Source organism: Phoca vitulina, unplaced genomic scaffold, assembly GCF_004348235.1.
Source record: "Phoca vitulina isolate PV1807 unplaced genomic scaffold, GSC_HSeal_1.0 scaffold96, whole genome shotgun sequence".
Taxonomy (NCBI): Eukaryota; Metazoa; Chordata; class Mammalia; order Carnivora; family Phocidae; genus Phoca; species Phoca vitulina.
Genome location: NW_022589799.1, coordinates 453,837 through 469,727, shown reverse-complemented (window position 1 = coordinate 469,727; position 15,891 = coordinate 453,837).

Genomic DNA, 15,891 nt, shown 5'->3' with positions numbered 1-15,891 from the left:
ATCATTGCTCCTGGCATGCACCCTCTCTACCTTGTCCTGCTTTTTCTTCCTTCCTTCCTTCCTTTCTTTCGAAGATGTAATTGGCTTTATTTTTTTTCTCCCATAAAATTTACTTTTTTTAAAATTTAAATTTAATTAGCCAAGGTATAATACATCATTAGTTTTTGGTACAATGTTCAATGATTTATTAGTTCAGCATAACACCCAGCTCTTTCTTATACTCACTGGCAAGACCACTAACAGCTACTTCATTTCCTTTATCTCAGAAGATGTCCTTGATTTTTATTTTGCTGAGAACTGGGAAGCCAATGAAAAGGATTTCTTCATTTTCCCAGTATCTGATCTCCCAGCCTAGTGCATTTGTATCCATATACCTTAACCCTCACTGCTGTTATGTGGATATACAGTCTGTGCTCCTATCCTCTGTTTCAGCACTGGAAACACTCTTTCTTGCCTATTTAAACACTTTGCTTTTGCTTTTGTAGCTATCCTCTTCTCTACTGGATATATCCATGTATTCACACTGATGTGTCTCTTTTTTAGTGCCTTTCTTCTCCCCCCCCAACCCACATCTCCCTTTAGGCACAATCTGATTTATCTTTTCTCTTTTATAGTAATACTCCTTCAAAAGCTATAGCTATGCTTTTTTTTTTTTTCACTTCCTATTTTATTTTACTCAGATTGTCTTTCTCTCTAAAAAATCCATGAAATCTCTCATGAAGATAAAAAATGTTCTTCACCTTGGCAAATTCAACTATCCATTTTCATTTCACACATTGCTTGTCATATCAGCAGCATGGCTACATTGTCCTTCAGACGCCTCATACTCTCTTATTTCTTTCCCAAGCTTACTGCCCACTTTCTCCTAGTTTCCTCTTCCAGCCCCTAATGTTGCTGTGCTCTGAGATTCACTCTTTAGCTTCCTTTCTCTATTTATACTTCCTTGGGAGATCTCATCTAGCCCTATAACTTTAAATCCTATATTAGGTTGACAATTAACAATTCCCACTTTTATATGTTAAGCCACAGACTCTTCCCTAGGCTTCAGATGTGTATGTCTAAAGGCCTATACAATATTTCTTCTTGGCTAATAGAGATCTCAAACCTATTATGTTCAAAACAGAAGTCTTAATTTACAGCTACTTTAAAGTGTGGAGGGCCAAGACTAGCCAAGACAATCTTGAAGAAGACAAAGTTTGAGGATATACTAGATGTAAAAGTGTATTATAAAGGCAGAGAGCATGGTATTGGTGCATGGCTAAACAGATGGATCAGTGAAAGGTAATAGTCCAAAATCAGACCTATATCACTATGCATATTTGATTTATGATGAAGATGTGATGCAGGTCAGTAGGAAAAGAATAGACTTTGAATAAATGGTGTTAGGTTAATTGAAGTATCATATAGTAAAACAAATTAGTTCCTAGGTAGATTTTACATGCAAAAGATAAAAGAAAATAACATAGGAGAATATCTTCAAGACCTGGAGGGTAGAGAAATACTTTTTAAATAGAATTCAAAAAGTGTTAATCATAAAGAAAAAGATCGATAAATTGGATTCCATTGAAAGTAGGAATGGCTGTTTATTCAAGGACCCTATTAAAGGAGAGAAGGGAAAGCCACAGAGTGGGAGGATATGTGCAACACATTTGACTAATAAAGGGTTCTATCCTGATTATAAAATTAACTTCTTGTAAATCAATACAAAATACACAGACAACCCAATAGAAAAATGTGTAGAAACCACAGGAACTTTACATAAAAGGGTATCCAAGTGGCTAATAAACATACCAAAAGTTCTCAACTTTATTAATCATCAGGGAAATATAAATTAAAATTAGAGTGTGAGACCACATTACACCCAGCAAAATGACTAAAAAGACAAAAAGGAAGAAGAAACTTTACAATACTAAATATTGGTGAGGATGTGGAGAAACTGGATCTTTCATTTGCTGCTAGAAGGAGCATAAACTGGCAGAAGTACTTTCAGAATTTGTTTGGCAGTATCTAAGACCCAGAAATTTACTCCTTGGGAATATTTTAAGTAGAAATATATGTAATCAAATATATGCACCCAAAAATCACGTACAAAAATGTTCATAGCCCCATTATTTATAATACCTCCCCAAATGGAAACAACCCAAATATCTGCTGATAGAAAAATGAATAACTAAGTTGTGTTTTTTTCATATAATAGTCAGGGGTAAAGTGAAGGATAGCCTGGACTAGGGTGGTAGTGGTGGACAGGGAGACAGATGGATTAGGCATGTCTTAAAGGCAGAGTTGACTGGGCAGGGTGATGGATCAGTGTGGGGTAGGGAAAGACAGGGATCGTGGATAACCTCTAGATTTTGGCTTGAGCAAAGAGTTACTTCTCACTACTCTTACTCCCATCATCTCTCACCTAAACTTCAGTCTATCTCCCTGCTTCCACTCTTGCATTCCTATTAACTTTTTCCACAAAGCAGCCCAGAATGATATTTTAAAAACATACGTTAGATTGTCTCATTTTTCCTGCTGAATACTCTCCAGTGACTTCTCATGTACTTAAAATAATGTACAAACTCTACTATGCCTTTTACATGGTCTACCCCATCTAGCTCTCTAATGTCACCATACACCACTGTTCCTCTTGTTAAATATGCTCTTAGGCACACTAGCTTCTTTTTTTTTTTTTTTAAAGATTTTATTTATTTATTTGAGACAGAGAGAATGAGAGAGAGAGAGCACATGAGAGGGGGGAGTGTCAGAGGGAGAAGCAGGCTCCCTGCCGAGCAGGGAGCCCGATGCGGGACTCGATCCAGGGACTCGATCCAGGGACTCCAGGATCATGACCTGAGCCGAAGGCAGTCGCTTAACCAACTGAGCCACCCAGGCACCCGCTTCTTTTTATTCTTTGAAACAAGTTGACTCCTGTTTAGAATCTTGCGGTTTGCCTTGACTGGTTCCTTTTGTCATTAAGATCTCAGCTCAAAAGAAAATTCCCCAGAGAGATCCTTCCTAGCCATCCAATCTAAAGTTCTCTCCTCTCATTACTTTACTACATCATTCTCTTATTTTCTTCATTGTTCTTAGCACTATTTGAAATTTTTGTTCATTTATTGTTTACTGGGTGTCTCCCCCTACTAAATGCAAGCTCCTAAGAGTAGGGAGTTTATGTTGTCCCTGTTATATAATCAGCCAAATAGAGCACTTGAGAAATAGAAGGCAGTTAGTATATATTTGTTCAGTGAATGAATAAATGGAAAATCCAGCAATATAAAGAGAGTATTGAGTAACTTTATAGAAAACACATTTATGCTCTCATTTTCCTTGTATATCAAAATAAGTTTTTAGTAACAGTTCCACTAAAAATGAAGAACCCCAAACATCTAAGAACATTTTGCCTTAGAGCATACATACATACATTCCAGATTTCTACCTTGCTTAACACCAAGTAGGCAAAGTTAGATGTATTCCCTTTTACTTACTTCCTTTACCAGAAGAGCAAGTAGAATGTAGACTGATGGAGCTTGCTGGGTGCTAAAGTCTGGGTTAGCAGCCTTTTTATAGCAAGTCCATCCAGGGAGGAGCCATCCTCTGTAGGATGGTCTGATTCATTCCTAACCAAATCCAGATCCACCCATATCTCCACCTCTATTTCTCTAGCAATGTGTTTACTTCCCACCTTCCTCACGTACTCATCTATACTTGTTTTACCAAGTTCCAAATTTAGGTTTACACAAACCCCACATACTGGAGATTTTATGGAAGGTTTTCTTTGGTTATTATAGGTTCTTTGTGTGCAGGGTCCACACCTTCTACTTTTTTTTTTATAACCCCCACTTTGACTTGATAGATGCTTGATAAATATCCATTGATAAATATACATTCTTATCTTTGTCTTTAGAGTGGTAGAATATGCATTTATGGGAACCCCAAATTTGTGGTAGGAAAATGTCACAAGGGCCTACCTGCATGTCCCTTTTTATCTATGAATTCTATCTCTGGATACTGGGAGAACTTGCCATGAAATGAATGTTGGTCTTCCAGAAATTATGATGAACTGAGAGAAGCTAGGCATATTTAATTTTGATTTTTTCAAAAGAAAGCAAGAAAATGAGCTCTTGAGTTAGAAACGGTGATCACCAGAAACTAGCATGACTTTATCGGGCAAGAACCACTAGTCTAATTTTACATTGCTTTCAAGGTTATTACCTTGGGGTATCAAGGATATGTTCAACTTACTCTTCCTATAAACTGTGGGTTTTCTAATTTATTCTCATAAATATACAGGAGATTCCTATCTGTGGTCTCTCTCTCAATTTCCAGACTTTTATGTGGAACAGACTACATCTTCATTTGGATGTCCCCTAGTTACCTCTGCCCATACTGTTCAAAACTGCGGTGGGTGAGGGGATGGAGTAACTGGGTGATGGGCATTAAGAAGGGCACTTGATGTAATGAGCACTGGGTGTTATATGCAACTGATGAATCACTAAATTCTAAACTAAACAAACAACCCCCCCCCCACACACAAAAACCCTGAGCTCATTATTGTGGCCTATACCAAAGTGTACTATCCTCCAGAAGTCCACATATTGGTTAATGACATCCCCATCCCCATCCACTGACTGTCTCAAGCTATACCAAGTCACTTTTCACTTCTCACTCTCCTCATGTGCATGCCACATCCTGCCAGTTCTCTCTAGACTTCATTCTGCACTGTAGGTGTGTTCTCTGTTTCTAGAGCTGCAATTTTAGTTCTGGACTTTATCATCTTTCAGTTAGGTATTTGTAAAAAGTGTTGTATCTAGCCCCTCTGCTATAGGCTGCCTGATTCATCTTCTAATCTTATCATGTCATTCCTTCCTGCTTATGTGTAGAATTCCAAAATTTTTCTCCTTAACCTAGAGGCCCCTTCACAATAGGCATGAATCTGTATCTTTTCAGCTGCCTGTCTTACTGTTTGTATTCTATGGGAAAGTCACTCTGGACTGATAAACATTTCTTGGATGACCCTTTAGTGGTATCCCACCATTTAAAATCTCTACTACTATCCTTACTGCCTGAAGAGTCCCTTAATCTTATCTTCTCCTCACCCTTTAAAACTTTCCAGGATCATTCCCTTCTTCATAAAGCCTTACCTGACATCTCCAGATAGATCACAGTTTCCCACATGCTCTGTATTTATCTTTCTCATGGCATTGGTGATATTTTATTGTAATTATTTACTTATATGTCTGTACCCCCTGCCCCATTTTGTGTTTCTTCTCACCCTAGTGTTGAGTAGGTTTGAATCATCTTTTGTGTCCTATAACAGTTTCTGGGGCATGATAAAATAAGAAATGCAAGGGGGTGGCCAATCTTGTTTAGAGCCAATGAGACAGAAATGTGTCTGAGTTTTGAAAATGTTGTTTAATGCCCTTATTTCTAACCTTACTGGACCATCAATTCTTTCTTTTGTGGAACATTAGTTAATGTCCACAGAACACAGATCTTCATTTTCTCCCCTTTTCTTCCTGGGTTTAGTTGTCTTTTGTGCCAGTAGTTATTGTGTCTTTGTCTCTCTCACCATGCTGTAATAATAAAAGTAATCTATATTGCATACCCATTTGGTGCTGAGGATGTGCTGAGATTTTGCACGTATCACTTCTAATCCTCAGAACAACCCCATGAGGTCATTATTATTATCCCTAATTTTGAGATGAGGGAACTGATAGTGGTGGGGTGCCTGAGGTTACCCAGTGAGTAAGTTACAAAACCAGGATTCAATCCCAGGTCATTCTAACTCCAACTCCCACATTATTTCCACTACCTCATGCAGCTCTGGGTGTGAACTTTTCTCCTTTTTTGTTAGGTTTATTTATCTTTTTAGTGTTTTAAACAGCAGTTTCTCTGAAAGTGCCTAAGTCCTGGGGGGAACTTACTTGTGGAGACCATTGCAGGGGCAGCAGAAAGACTTGGCTGTGGCATGTGTGTGAGCTCAGAAAGGTGGAGTTCAGAGAATGCCAAGGATGGGGCAACCTGGGATCTGAGGTTTTAGTGGCAGAGACCCAAATCTTGCAGATTCATATCAATATGGAGGGCAGTCTAGTGGTCTGCTCCAGGACTGTTTTCTTGACCATGATTATGATCATTATATTTTCATCAATTGCTTGGATGAAAATTTGGGCAGCTGGCAAACAATTTTAGAGTAGACTGAGGCTCCAAGAAAATTTTAGTATGTCACACCACAGCTCAGATCTAATAGAAGTGAGTCCTACTGAAATAAAGGTAAAATTCTGACTTTGGTTCTAAATTAAACTTTGCAAGGATGGGGTAGAAGACATAAGTAAAAGCAGGGGGATATTGTGACGCAGGAAGTGTGATGTTTTACCCAGAAAGGTAATGCTGTTTTAGGCTGCATTAAAAGAAGCACATTAGCTAGAACAGAATAAGTGGTGGTGGTCTGCGCTCTGCATTTTCCAGATTGTTTCTATAGCTTTTTGTTCAGTTCTGATGACCACTTTTCAGTAGAGATGTGGACAACTTGTTATATGTTCTGAGTAGAGTAAATAGGATGATTGGCCAGGTGGGTGGTAAAGGGAACTGAGTGAGAAGCAGGTGGTTGGGAGATGAGTGTCTGTCTTCGATTATATGAGTGGCTCGTACAAAGAATTAGGATTATACGTGGGTTGAATAAAAAGTCAGATAAATGGGTAGAAACTATAGAGAAGCATATTTTGGCTCTGTATAGGGAAGAACTGTTTAATAGTCAGAATTGTCCAAACATGAGGAGAATCATCTTTGGAGATAGTGAGTTCCCTATCACTGCCTAGAGAATTTTGAATTGCCTGAGAAGTTGGCAGTCAAGTAGTCTAGCCTCCTCATAGTGTAGTTGATGACCAGGAGGTCCAATGTTGCATGGCTGATAAATCAGAAAGTCAGGACCCAGGCCTCCAACTCAGGGCTTTTCACTGTAAATCCTCTTTGCATTGGATCAGGTTACATCAGTTACAGGAGATGAGTATGAGACCAGGGATATTTTGGAGGGGGGTTAAATAGAGGAACATTGGGTGAATGTCTGATAAATTCCTCTTTCAACCTGAGAGCTATGATTCTATTATTCAAGTGAGTTTCTTTGCCTGACTTGATTCAGATGACTATTTGATCAGTGCAGTTTAATAACTGTAGGGATAACAGGATTATCAGTTCCACTTTATAGTGTGAACAGGAAGATAGCACTTGGCCATACCCTGGTTTCTTCCAACATAGCTGATCCCTCTTGCATATTAGCTTATTACCTTTGGAATTCCAAAGAATTTATTCCCCTAAACATTTAAAATTACTGACCACGCAACAGTGAACTCTGAGATGTGGGGCATCTCCTCTATCTTCACAGAGAATTTGTTATTTGTTTCATTGTTACCAGATGATGGTATGGTTTCAGAGGCATTTTAGGTGTCCACAGTTACATATTGTGGCTGTCAGAATGTGTTAAGGGGTGCAGAAAACTCCCCCAAAGTCAGGAGTTATTGACAAATCACAAATTACAGGATTTCAATGACAATCATTCAATTGGTTGTCCCTCCCTTTTCCTATCCAATGAGCTAGAAAGGCATTATGTTGCCATATGGCCTCTGGGCTGCTGATGTGGGTCAGATTGTCACGATTCAAGGGAACAGCCCTTTGAGATGGGTGATAGGCTGTGGGAGTGAAGGGGAGTTGGAATTTGTGGTTAAATGATTTCCTACAGGAGCTGTAGTCATCTCCTGGGAGGTGCTGTTTTGGGGTTGGAACTTTTCCATGTTGAATATCCTCTTGGATTGCTTGGCATGATTGTCCCTGTGTTCCTGCTTAGCCATACACTGTGGGGCAGAATCTGACAAGAACACCTCTACTTTCAGCTTATATTTGCTAGGACAGTGTTGAAGGAAAGAAAGGTTTATCCCAAGGAAAAATTTCAAGTTGCCTTAAGTGACCTCGGAGTCTGCTTTCTTTAGCCTCTTCTGTGTGTTGTGTGTGTGTGTGTGTGTGAGAGAGAGAGAGAGGGAGACAGACAGACAGACAGACAGAGACAGAGTCAGAGACATGGAGAGACAGATGGAGAGATGGAGAAGAGGAGGGAAGGGATACTGGAGTGGGGGGAATGAAAACGAGAAAGAGCTTTTTCCAGATATAAGCAAGCCATTTTTAAAATTTTAATTCCACCCTTTATTGAAGAGACTGTCTTTTTCCATTGCATATTTTTTCCTGCTTTGTCGAAGATTATTTGACCATAGTGTTGAGGGTCCATATCTGGGCTCTCTATTCTGTTCTATTGGTCTATATGTCTGTTTTTGTGCCAGTACCATGCTGTCTTGGTGATCACTGCTTTGTAATATAGCTTGAAATCAGGCAATGTGATGCCCCAGCTTTGTTTTTCTTTTTCAAGATCTTCGGCAAAGCAGGAAAAAAAATATGCAATGGAAAAAAGTCTCTTCAATAAATGATGCTGGGAAAATTGGATAGCTATATACAGAAGAATGAAACTCGACCATTCTCTAACACCCTACACAAAGATAAACTCAAAATAGATGAAAGACCTCAATGTGAGACAGGAATCCATCAAAATCCTAGAGGAGAACATAGGCAGTAACTTCTTTGACATCGGCCACAGCAACTTCTTTCAAGATACATCTCCAAAGGCTAGTGAAACAAAAGCAAAAATGAACTTTTGGGACTTCATCAAGATAAAAAGCTTCTGCACAGCAAAGGAAACAGTCAACAAAATAAAGAGGCAACCCACAGAATGGGAGAAGATATTTGCAAATGACACTACAGAGAAAGCACTGATTTCCAAGGTCTATAAAGAACTTCTCAAACTCAACACCCAAAAAACAAATAATCAAGTCAAAAAACGGGCAGAAGACACAAACAGACACTTTGCCAAAGAAGGCATACAAATGGCTAACAGACACATGAAAAAATGTTCATCATCATTAGACATCAGGGAAATTCAAATCAAAACCACACTGAGATACCACCTTACACCAGTCAGAATGGCAAAAATTGACAAGGCAAGAAACAACAAATGTTGGAGAGGTTGTGGAGAAAGGGGAACCCTCTTACACTGTTGGTGGGAATGCAAGTTGGTACAGCCACTTTGGAAAACAGTGTGGAGATGCCTCAAAAAATTAAAAATAGAGCTACCCTGTGACCCAGCAATTGCACTCCTGGGTATTTACCCCAAAGACACAGATGTAGTGAAAATAAGGGCCATATGCACCCCAATGTTCATTGCAGCAATGTCCACAATAGCCAAACTGTGGAGAGAGCCGAGATGCCCTTCAACAGATGAATGGATAAAGAAGATGTGATCCATATATACAATGGAATATTACTGAGCCATCAGAAAGGATGAATACCCAACTTTTACATCAACATGGATGGGACTGGAGGAGATTATGCTAAGTGAAATAAGTCAAGCAGAGAAAGCCAATTATCATGTGGTTTCACTTATATGTGGAACATAAGGAACAGCATGGAGGACATTAGGAGAAGTAAGGGAAAAATGAAGGGGGTGGAAATCGGAGGGGAAATGAACCATGGGAGACTATGGACTCTGAGATACAAACTGAGGGTTTTAGGGGGGAGGGGGCTGGAGGGATGGGTTATCCCGGTGATGGGTACTAAGGAGGGCATGTACTGCGTGGAGCACTGGGTGTTATACAAAAACAATGAATCATGGATCACTACATCAAAAACAAATGTGTATGGTGACTAACATAACATAATAAAGTAAAATAAAATAAAATTTAATTCCAGTATAGTTAATATACAGTGTTATATTCATTTGAGGTATACAATATAGTGATTAAATGTGTCTATACATTACTCAATACTTATCAAGTTAAGTGTACTCTAAATATAAGCAAGCCATTTTATGCCAGTCTAAATTGCCTTGCAGTTTTACATGCCTGAGATAGTCATTCCCAGGCACTCACTGACAGTTTCTGTGAGGTATGGAGAAGACATATTGTGTGTGTGTGTGTATGTGTGTGTCAGTGATTTCTGCATCTGCATCTGCAGTAGCTGGAATACCATGTGTTACACACACACACACACACACACACACACACACACACACAAGTATATGTGAGAGACAGTCACAGAGAAAGAATAATCAAGGACAGGTGTTTTGAATAGTGGGGAAATATTCTCCAGGAAGTTATTTTTCTAAAAATCTGGATGGTTTATTAAACCATTTGTACAACTGCTGAGATAGCCAAAGGCATTGCATTCTAGGATGTGAAGTGGGTTGTATCCATGCAGTAACTGTGATATATATATGAAAGTTTTCTTTTAACAATTAGGGACAAAAGTAAGAACAGAAAAAATGATAGGAGGAATCCTAGAAAAGTGATGGATCACCCCGTGTAGTTAAGGGAAATGTTTTCCTGACTTAATTTTTTAATGGTTATGAGCAGAGAGATTATGAGATCTTAAGAGTGGTCATATCAGCAATGATTAGTATCAGCAGTAAAGGATGGGCCATCACCATTTCTCATCCCATAGAAACAGTGAGTTGTGGTGACAGAGTGGTGTAGCACTAGGAAACTAGAAAAAAAAAAAGACCCAGAAGCAAGCCAGGATGGAGACATTATAGCCATTCTGACCAGACTTCACCAATGTCATCTGTTCACATAGGGTCTAGAATAGGCCAGAAATTACAGGTGAATGCGGAAGATCAGGAGGGCTAGAATTTGGAATAAGCACCTACTCCCCTTTCTTACCTGTTCCCTTTATATGTAGTGATATTACAGACAGATGGATAGACTAGAGTGTATTCTGGAGGGGAAACTTCTGCAGGTGTCAGAGGGAGGTTCAGATTAAGTATTCAGAGATCATTCATTGATTCAACAAGCATTTGTTACCAGCTGACTACTCCCCAGGCACCACATTTGTCCCAGGCCTATCAGTGAAGTCATGCTCCCTGTCCTCAAGGAGTTCATAATCTAATGAAGAAAGTAGACATGTAAACAATGTGACATGTGTTATAATAAAGATATTTATAAATTACTATAGAAAGAGAGGTGAGGAAGCAACTCATTCTCTTCTATTTTTAAATTTTCCCCTCAACTTTATTGAGTAATAATTGACAAATATAGTTGATGGTTGTATATATTTAAGTTGTATACTGTGATGATTTGATAAAAATGGAGCGATTACCCACATCAAGATAATTAACACATCCATCACCTCACATATTTTCTCTTGTTTATATGTGGTGAGAATAATTACAATCTATTCTCAGCAACTTTTAAGTATATGATGCTATATTATTAACTATAGTCACCGTGCTGTACAGTAGATACTCAGAACTTACTCTTCTTATAACTGAAAGTTTTTACCCTTTGACCTACATCTCCCCATTCCCTGCCCCCCCCCCCAGCTCCTGGCAACTGCCATTCTGTACTCTTTCTATGAAATTGACTTTTTTTCGATTCCACATATAAGTGATACTATACAGTATTTGTCTTTGTCTTCCTTATGTCACTTAGCATAATGTTCTCCAGGTTCATCTATGTTGCAAATGGCAGGAGTTTGGGGCACCTGGGTGGCTCAGTTGGTTGGGCGTCTGCCTTCAGCTCAGGTCACGGTCCTGGGGTCCTGGGATCGGGCCCCGCATAGGGCTTCCTGCTCGGTGGGGAGCCTGCTTCTCCCTTTCCCTCTCCTGCTCCCCCTGCTTGTGCTCTCTCTCTCTCTCTCCCTGTGTCAAATAAATAAATAAAATCTTTAAAAAAAATGGCAGGAGTTCCTTCTTTTTTTAATGGCTGAATAATATTCCATCATATGTTTATACCACATTTTTTTATCCGTTCATCTGCTGAAGGACATTTAGGTTGTTTCCATATCTTGGATATTACAAATAATACTTCAATGAACATATGAGTGCAGATATTTCTTGGGGATACTGATTTCATTTCCAAGGAATTGGGTGGGGTTACTTGATCATATTTAATTTTTTGAGGGACTGCCATGTTGTTTTCCATAGTGGCTGTACCAATTTACATTTCATACCAACAGTATATGAAGGTTCACTTTTTTCCACATCCTCACTAACATTTGTTATCTCTTGTCTTTTTGGTAATAGCTATTCTAAAAGGTTCGTGAGGTGATAGCTTGTGGTTTTGATTTGCATTTCTCTGATAGTGATATTGAACATCTTTCATGTACCTGTTGACCATTTGTATGTCTTTTTTTGGAAAAATGTCTCTTCAGATCCTTTGCCCATTTTTAAATTGGATTATTAGCTTTTTTTTTTTTTTTTTGCTTTTAACTTGTATGAACTCTTTATATAGTTTTGATATTAACCCCTTATTAGATAGAGGTTGCCATTCTATAGGTTGCCTTTCAGTCTATTTCAGTCTATTGCTTGTTTCTTTTTTTTTAAATTTAATTTAATTTTATTATGTTATGTCAGTCACCCTACAGTACATCATTAGTTTTTGATGTAGTGTTCCATGATTCATTGTTTTCGTATAACACCCAGTGCTCCATGCATTACGTGCCCTCCTTAATACCCATCACCGGGATAACCCATCCCCCCAACCCCCTCCCCTCTAAAACCTGTTTGTTTCTTGGAATCCATAGTCTCTCATGGTTTGTCTCCCCCTATGGTTTTCCCCCCTTCATTTTTCCCATCCTTCTCCTAATGTCCTCCATGCTAGTCCTTATGTTCCACAAATAAGTGAAACCACATGATAATTGGCTTTCTCTGCTTGACTTATTTCACTTAGCATAATCTCCTCCAGTCCCATCCATGTTGATGTAAAAGTTGGGTATTCATCTTTTCTGATGGCTGAGTAATATTCCATGGACCACATCTTCTTCATCCATTCGTCTGTTGAAGGGCATCTCGGCTCTTTCCACAGTTTGGCTATTGCGGACATTGCTGCAATGAACATTGGGGTGCATATGGCCCTTCTCTTCACTACATCTGTGTCTTTGGGGTGAATACCCAGGAGTGCAATTGCTGGGTCATACGGTAGCTCTATTTTTAATTTTTTGAGGCACCTCCACACTGTTTTCCAAAGTAGCTGTACCAACTTGCTTTCCTACCAACAGTGTAAGAGGGTTCCTCTTTCTCCACAACCTCTCCAACATTTGTTGTTTCTTGCCCTGTCCATTTTTGCCATTCTGACTGGTGTAAGGTGGTATCTCAATGTGGTTTTAATTTGAATTTCCCTGATGGCTAATGATGATGAACACTTTTTCATGTGTGTGTTAGCCATTTGTATGTCTTCTTTTGAGAAGTGTCTGTCCATGTCTTCTGCCCATTTGTTGACTTGATTATTTGTTTTTTGGGTGTTGAGTTTGAGAAGTTTTTTATAGACCTTGGAAATCAGTGTTTTTCAATAAGTGGTGCTGGGAAAATTGGACAGCTATATACAGAAGAATGAAACTCGACCATTCTCCTATACCATACACAAAGATAAACTCAAAATGGATGAAAGACCTCAATGTGAGACAGGAATCCATCAAAATCCTAGAGGAGAACATAGGCAGTAACATCTTTGACATCAGCCACAGCAACTTCTTTCAAGATACATCTCCAAAGGCTAATGAAGCAAAAGCAAAAATGAACTTTTGGGATTTCATCAAGATAAGAAGCTTCTGCACAGCAAAGGAAACTGTCAACAAAATAAAGAGGCAACCCACAGAATGGGAGAAGATATTTGCAAATGACACCACAGACAATGAGCTGATCTTTAAAGATTGAACTTTTGGATTGTATGGGAGAAGACAGAGGGAGGTGGAAGTGGAAGACTATATGGAAAGTCCTCAAAAGCCATGCTAAATGATGTGGATGTTATCTTATTTACATTGGATAGCAACCGAAGAGTTTTTAAGTAGAAAAGTGACAGGACCAGATTTTTATTTAGTAAAAATACCTCTACTAAGAATATTAATGGTGAATAGAGTTTGATACTGGCAAGGATTTGGCAACTTGAAAAAAGGAGGGGAGATAACGAGGTTTCAGACCAAGGTATTGGCGGTGGTATTGAAGGGAAGAGATATTCAGAAGTAGAGCTTGATGATGCGTTGGACATGGAGACTGAGGGAGGGCAAAGAAAAAGGAGCAATAGGCCAGAGTCTTGGGAAGCAGCTAGTGGAGACAGACAGGTTCAGAAGAGGTAATCTCAATAGAGTAGGGTTTGACAGGTGGACAGAACTCAATGATGAAGAAGCCAGGAATAGGAGATTTAGATGGGCAGGTGATGGGAAGTTGGTACCAACAATAGGACCCTATGGTTCAACTTTCCGGCCAGGATTTTAATTTTGGAAGTAGAGAAGACAGAAAAATAAAGAAGAGTTTCTAACATGAGGCACTCAAGAACAAAGAACCAAGCAGAGACTTTGTTATCATAACTGAGAGGCATCAAAGACAAATTATCAGCACAGGTGATCTGATGCTGATTCCTGAGCTCTGGGAAACTTCCATCCTTAAATTCCTTCTGCTGAAGGTCAGTACTTGAATGGGTGATGGGGAATCTGAACTTCTAGTACCTAAAGACCCCTCTATCTGCTCTGCACCCACTTTTTGTCAACTTGGACTTTAGTCCCCCCTCCCCCTTGCAAGTCTCTTGGTTATTCATCCATCATAATTTCCTACCTACACTCTGTAGATTATGCAGATGTTTGATTGATAATCCCCACAAATATTGGTGTAGATAGCTCCAGACTTTGACTAAATCACACCTCTCTCACAAAGGCATAGCCAGGGGAGGCCCCAGAGTGGTGTGTGTGGCTTAGCTGCAGGGCCAGCAGGGCTGCATAGTCTAATCACTAGGAACTGGTGGGTTCAGAAGTGAACATCAGAACCACTCTAGAGTTATACTGGCATATTATTTACAATTTCTGCTTATAGAAAAAGTTAAAAAGAACTCTAAAGTACCTTATGTCCCTAAGAGTCACTGAGACCCAAGCCTCCAGAGTCTTTAAGGTATGACTATGAGACTAATGATACTCTTCTTGTTAACTTCCTAGATTTTCACATCAATGGTGATCTTGTTGAAGTAGAGGTGGACTCTTGCCCCACCAACATTTCTCCTTTTTTATCAGCATTGCCTGAATATGACCAGATTTTCTGTTTCTTAGATTATTAATTTCAGGGGATTTATCTTTTTTTTAGGATATCTGAATAACTTGGGACAAAGTCCCCTGGGCTAGATCAGACAACTTTTTGTGGCATCCTATATTGTTTATTATTAAATCAGTGTGTCAGTCTGGAGCCCATATATTTTGTCTGCAGTTTTTTCAGGATGACTTCTCTGCTCTTCTGTGGAAGTCCTTGAGAAATTGAGGAAGTTTTTGTCCTCAATTTTTGTTTAATAATTTAAATCCATATTTCCTTGATTTTACCTCTTATTTATTTATTTATTAAATTTTTATTTAAATTCTAGTTGGTTAACATATAGTGTCATATTGGTTTCAGGAGTAGAATTTAGTGATTCATCAGTTAAACATGACATCCAGTGCTCATCACAAGTGCCCTCCTTAATACTCATTATCCATCTAGCCCATTCCCCACCCACTTCCCTCTATCAACCTTCAGACTCTATCATTAAGAGTTTCTTTGGTTTATTTCCCCCAGATTGTACCTCTGTAATTCATTCTGTCATTTTTCTTTTTTTTAAAGATTTTATTTATTTATTTGAGAGAGGGAGAGAGAGAGAGAAGGACAAGCAGACTTCCTGTTGAGTGTGGAACCTGACATGGGGCTCAGTCTCAGAGCCTGAGATCATGACCTGAGCTGAAATCAAGAGTTAGATGCTCAACCAACTGAACTACCTAGGAGCCCCTGTTCTATCATTTTTCTAACCAGAACATTAGTTACTCTTGCAAAGTGTACTCTGGAAGCAGTTAATATATATTTATGTTTAC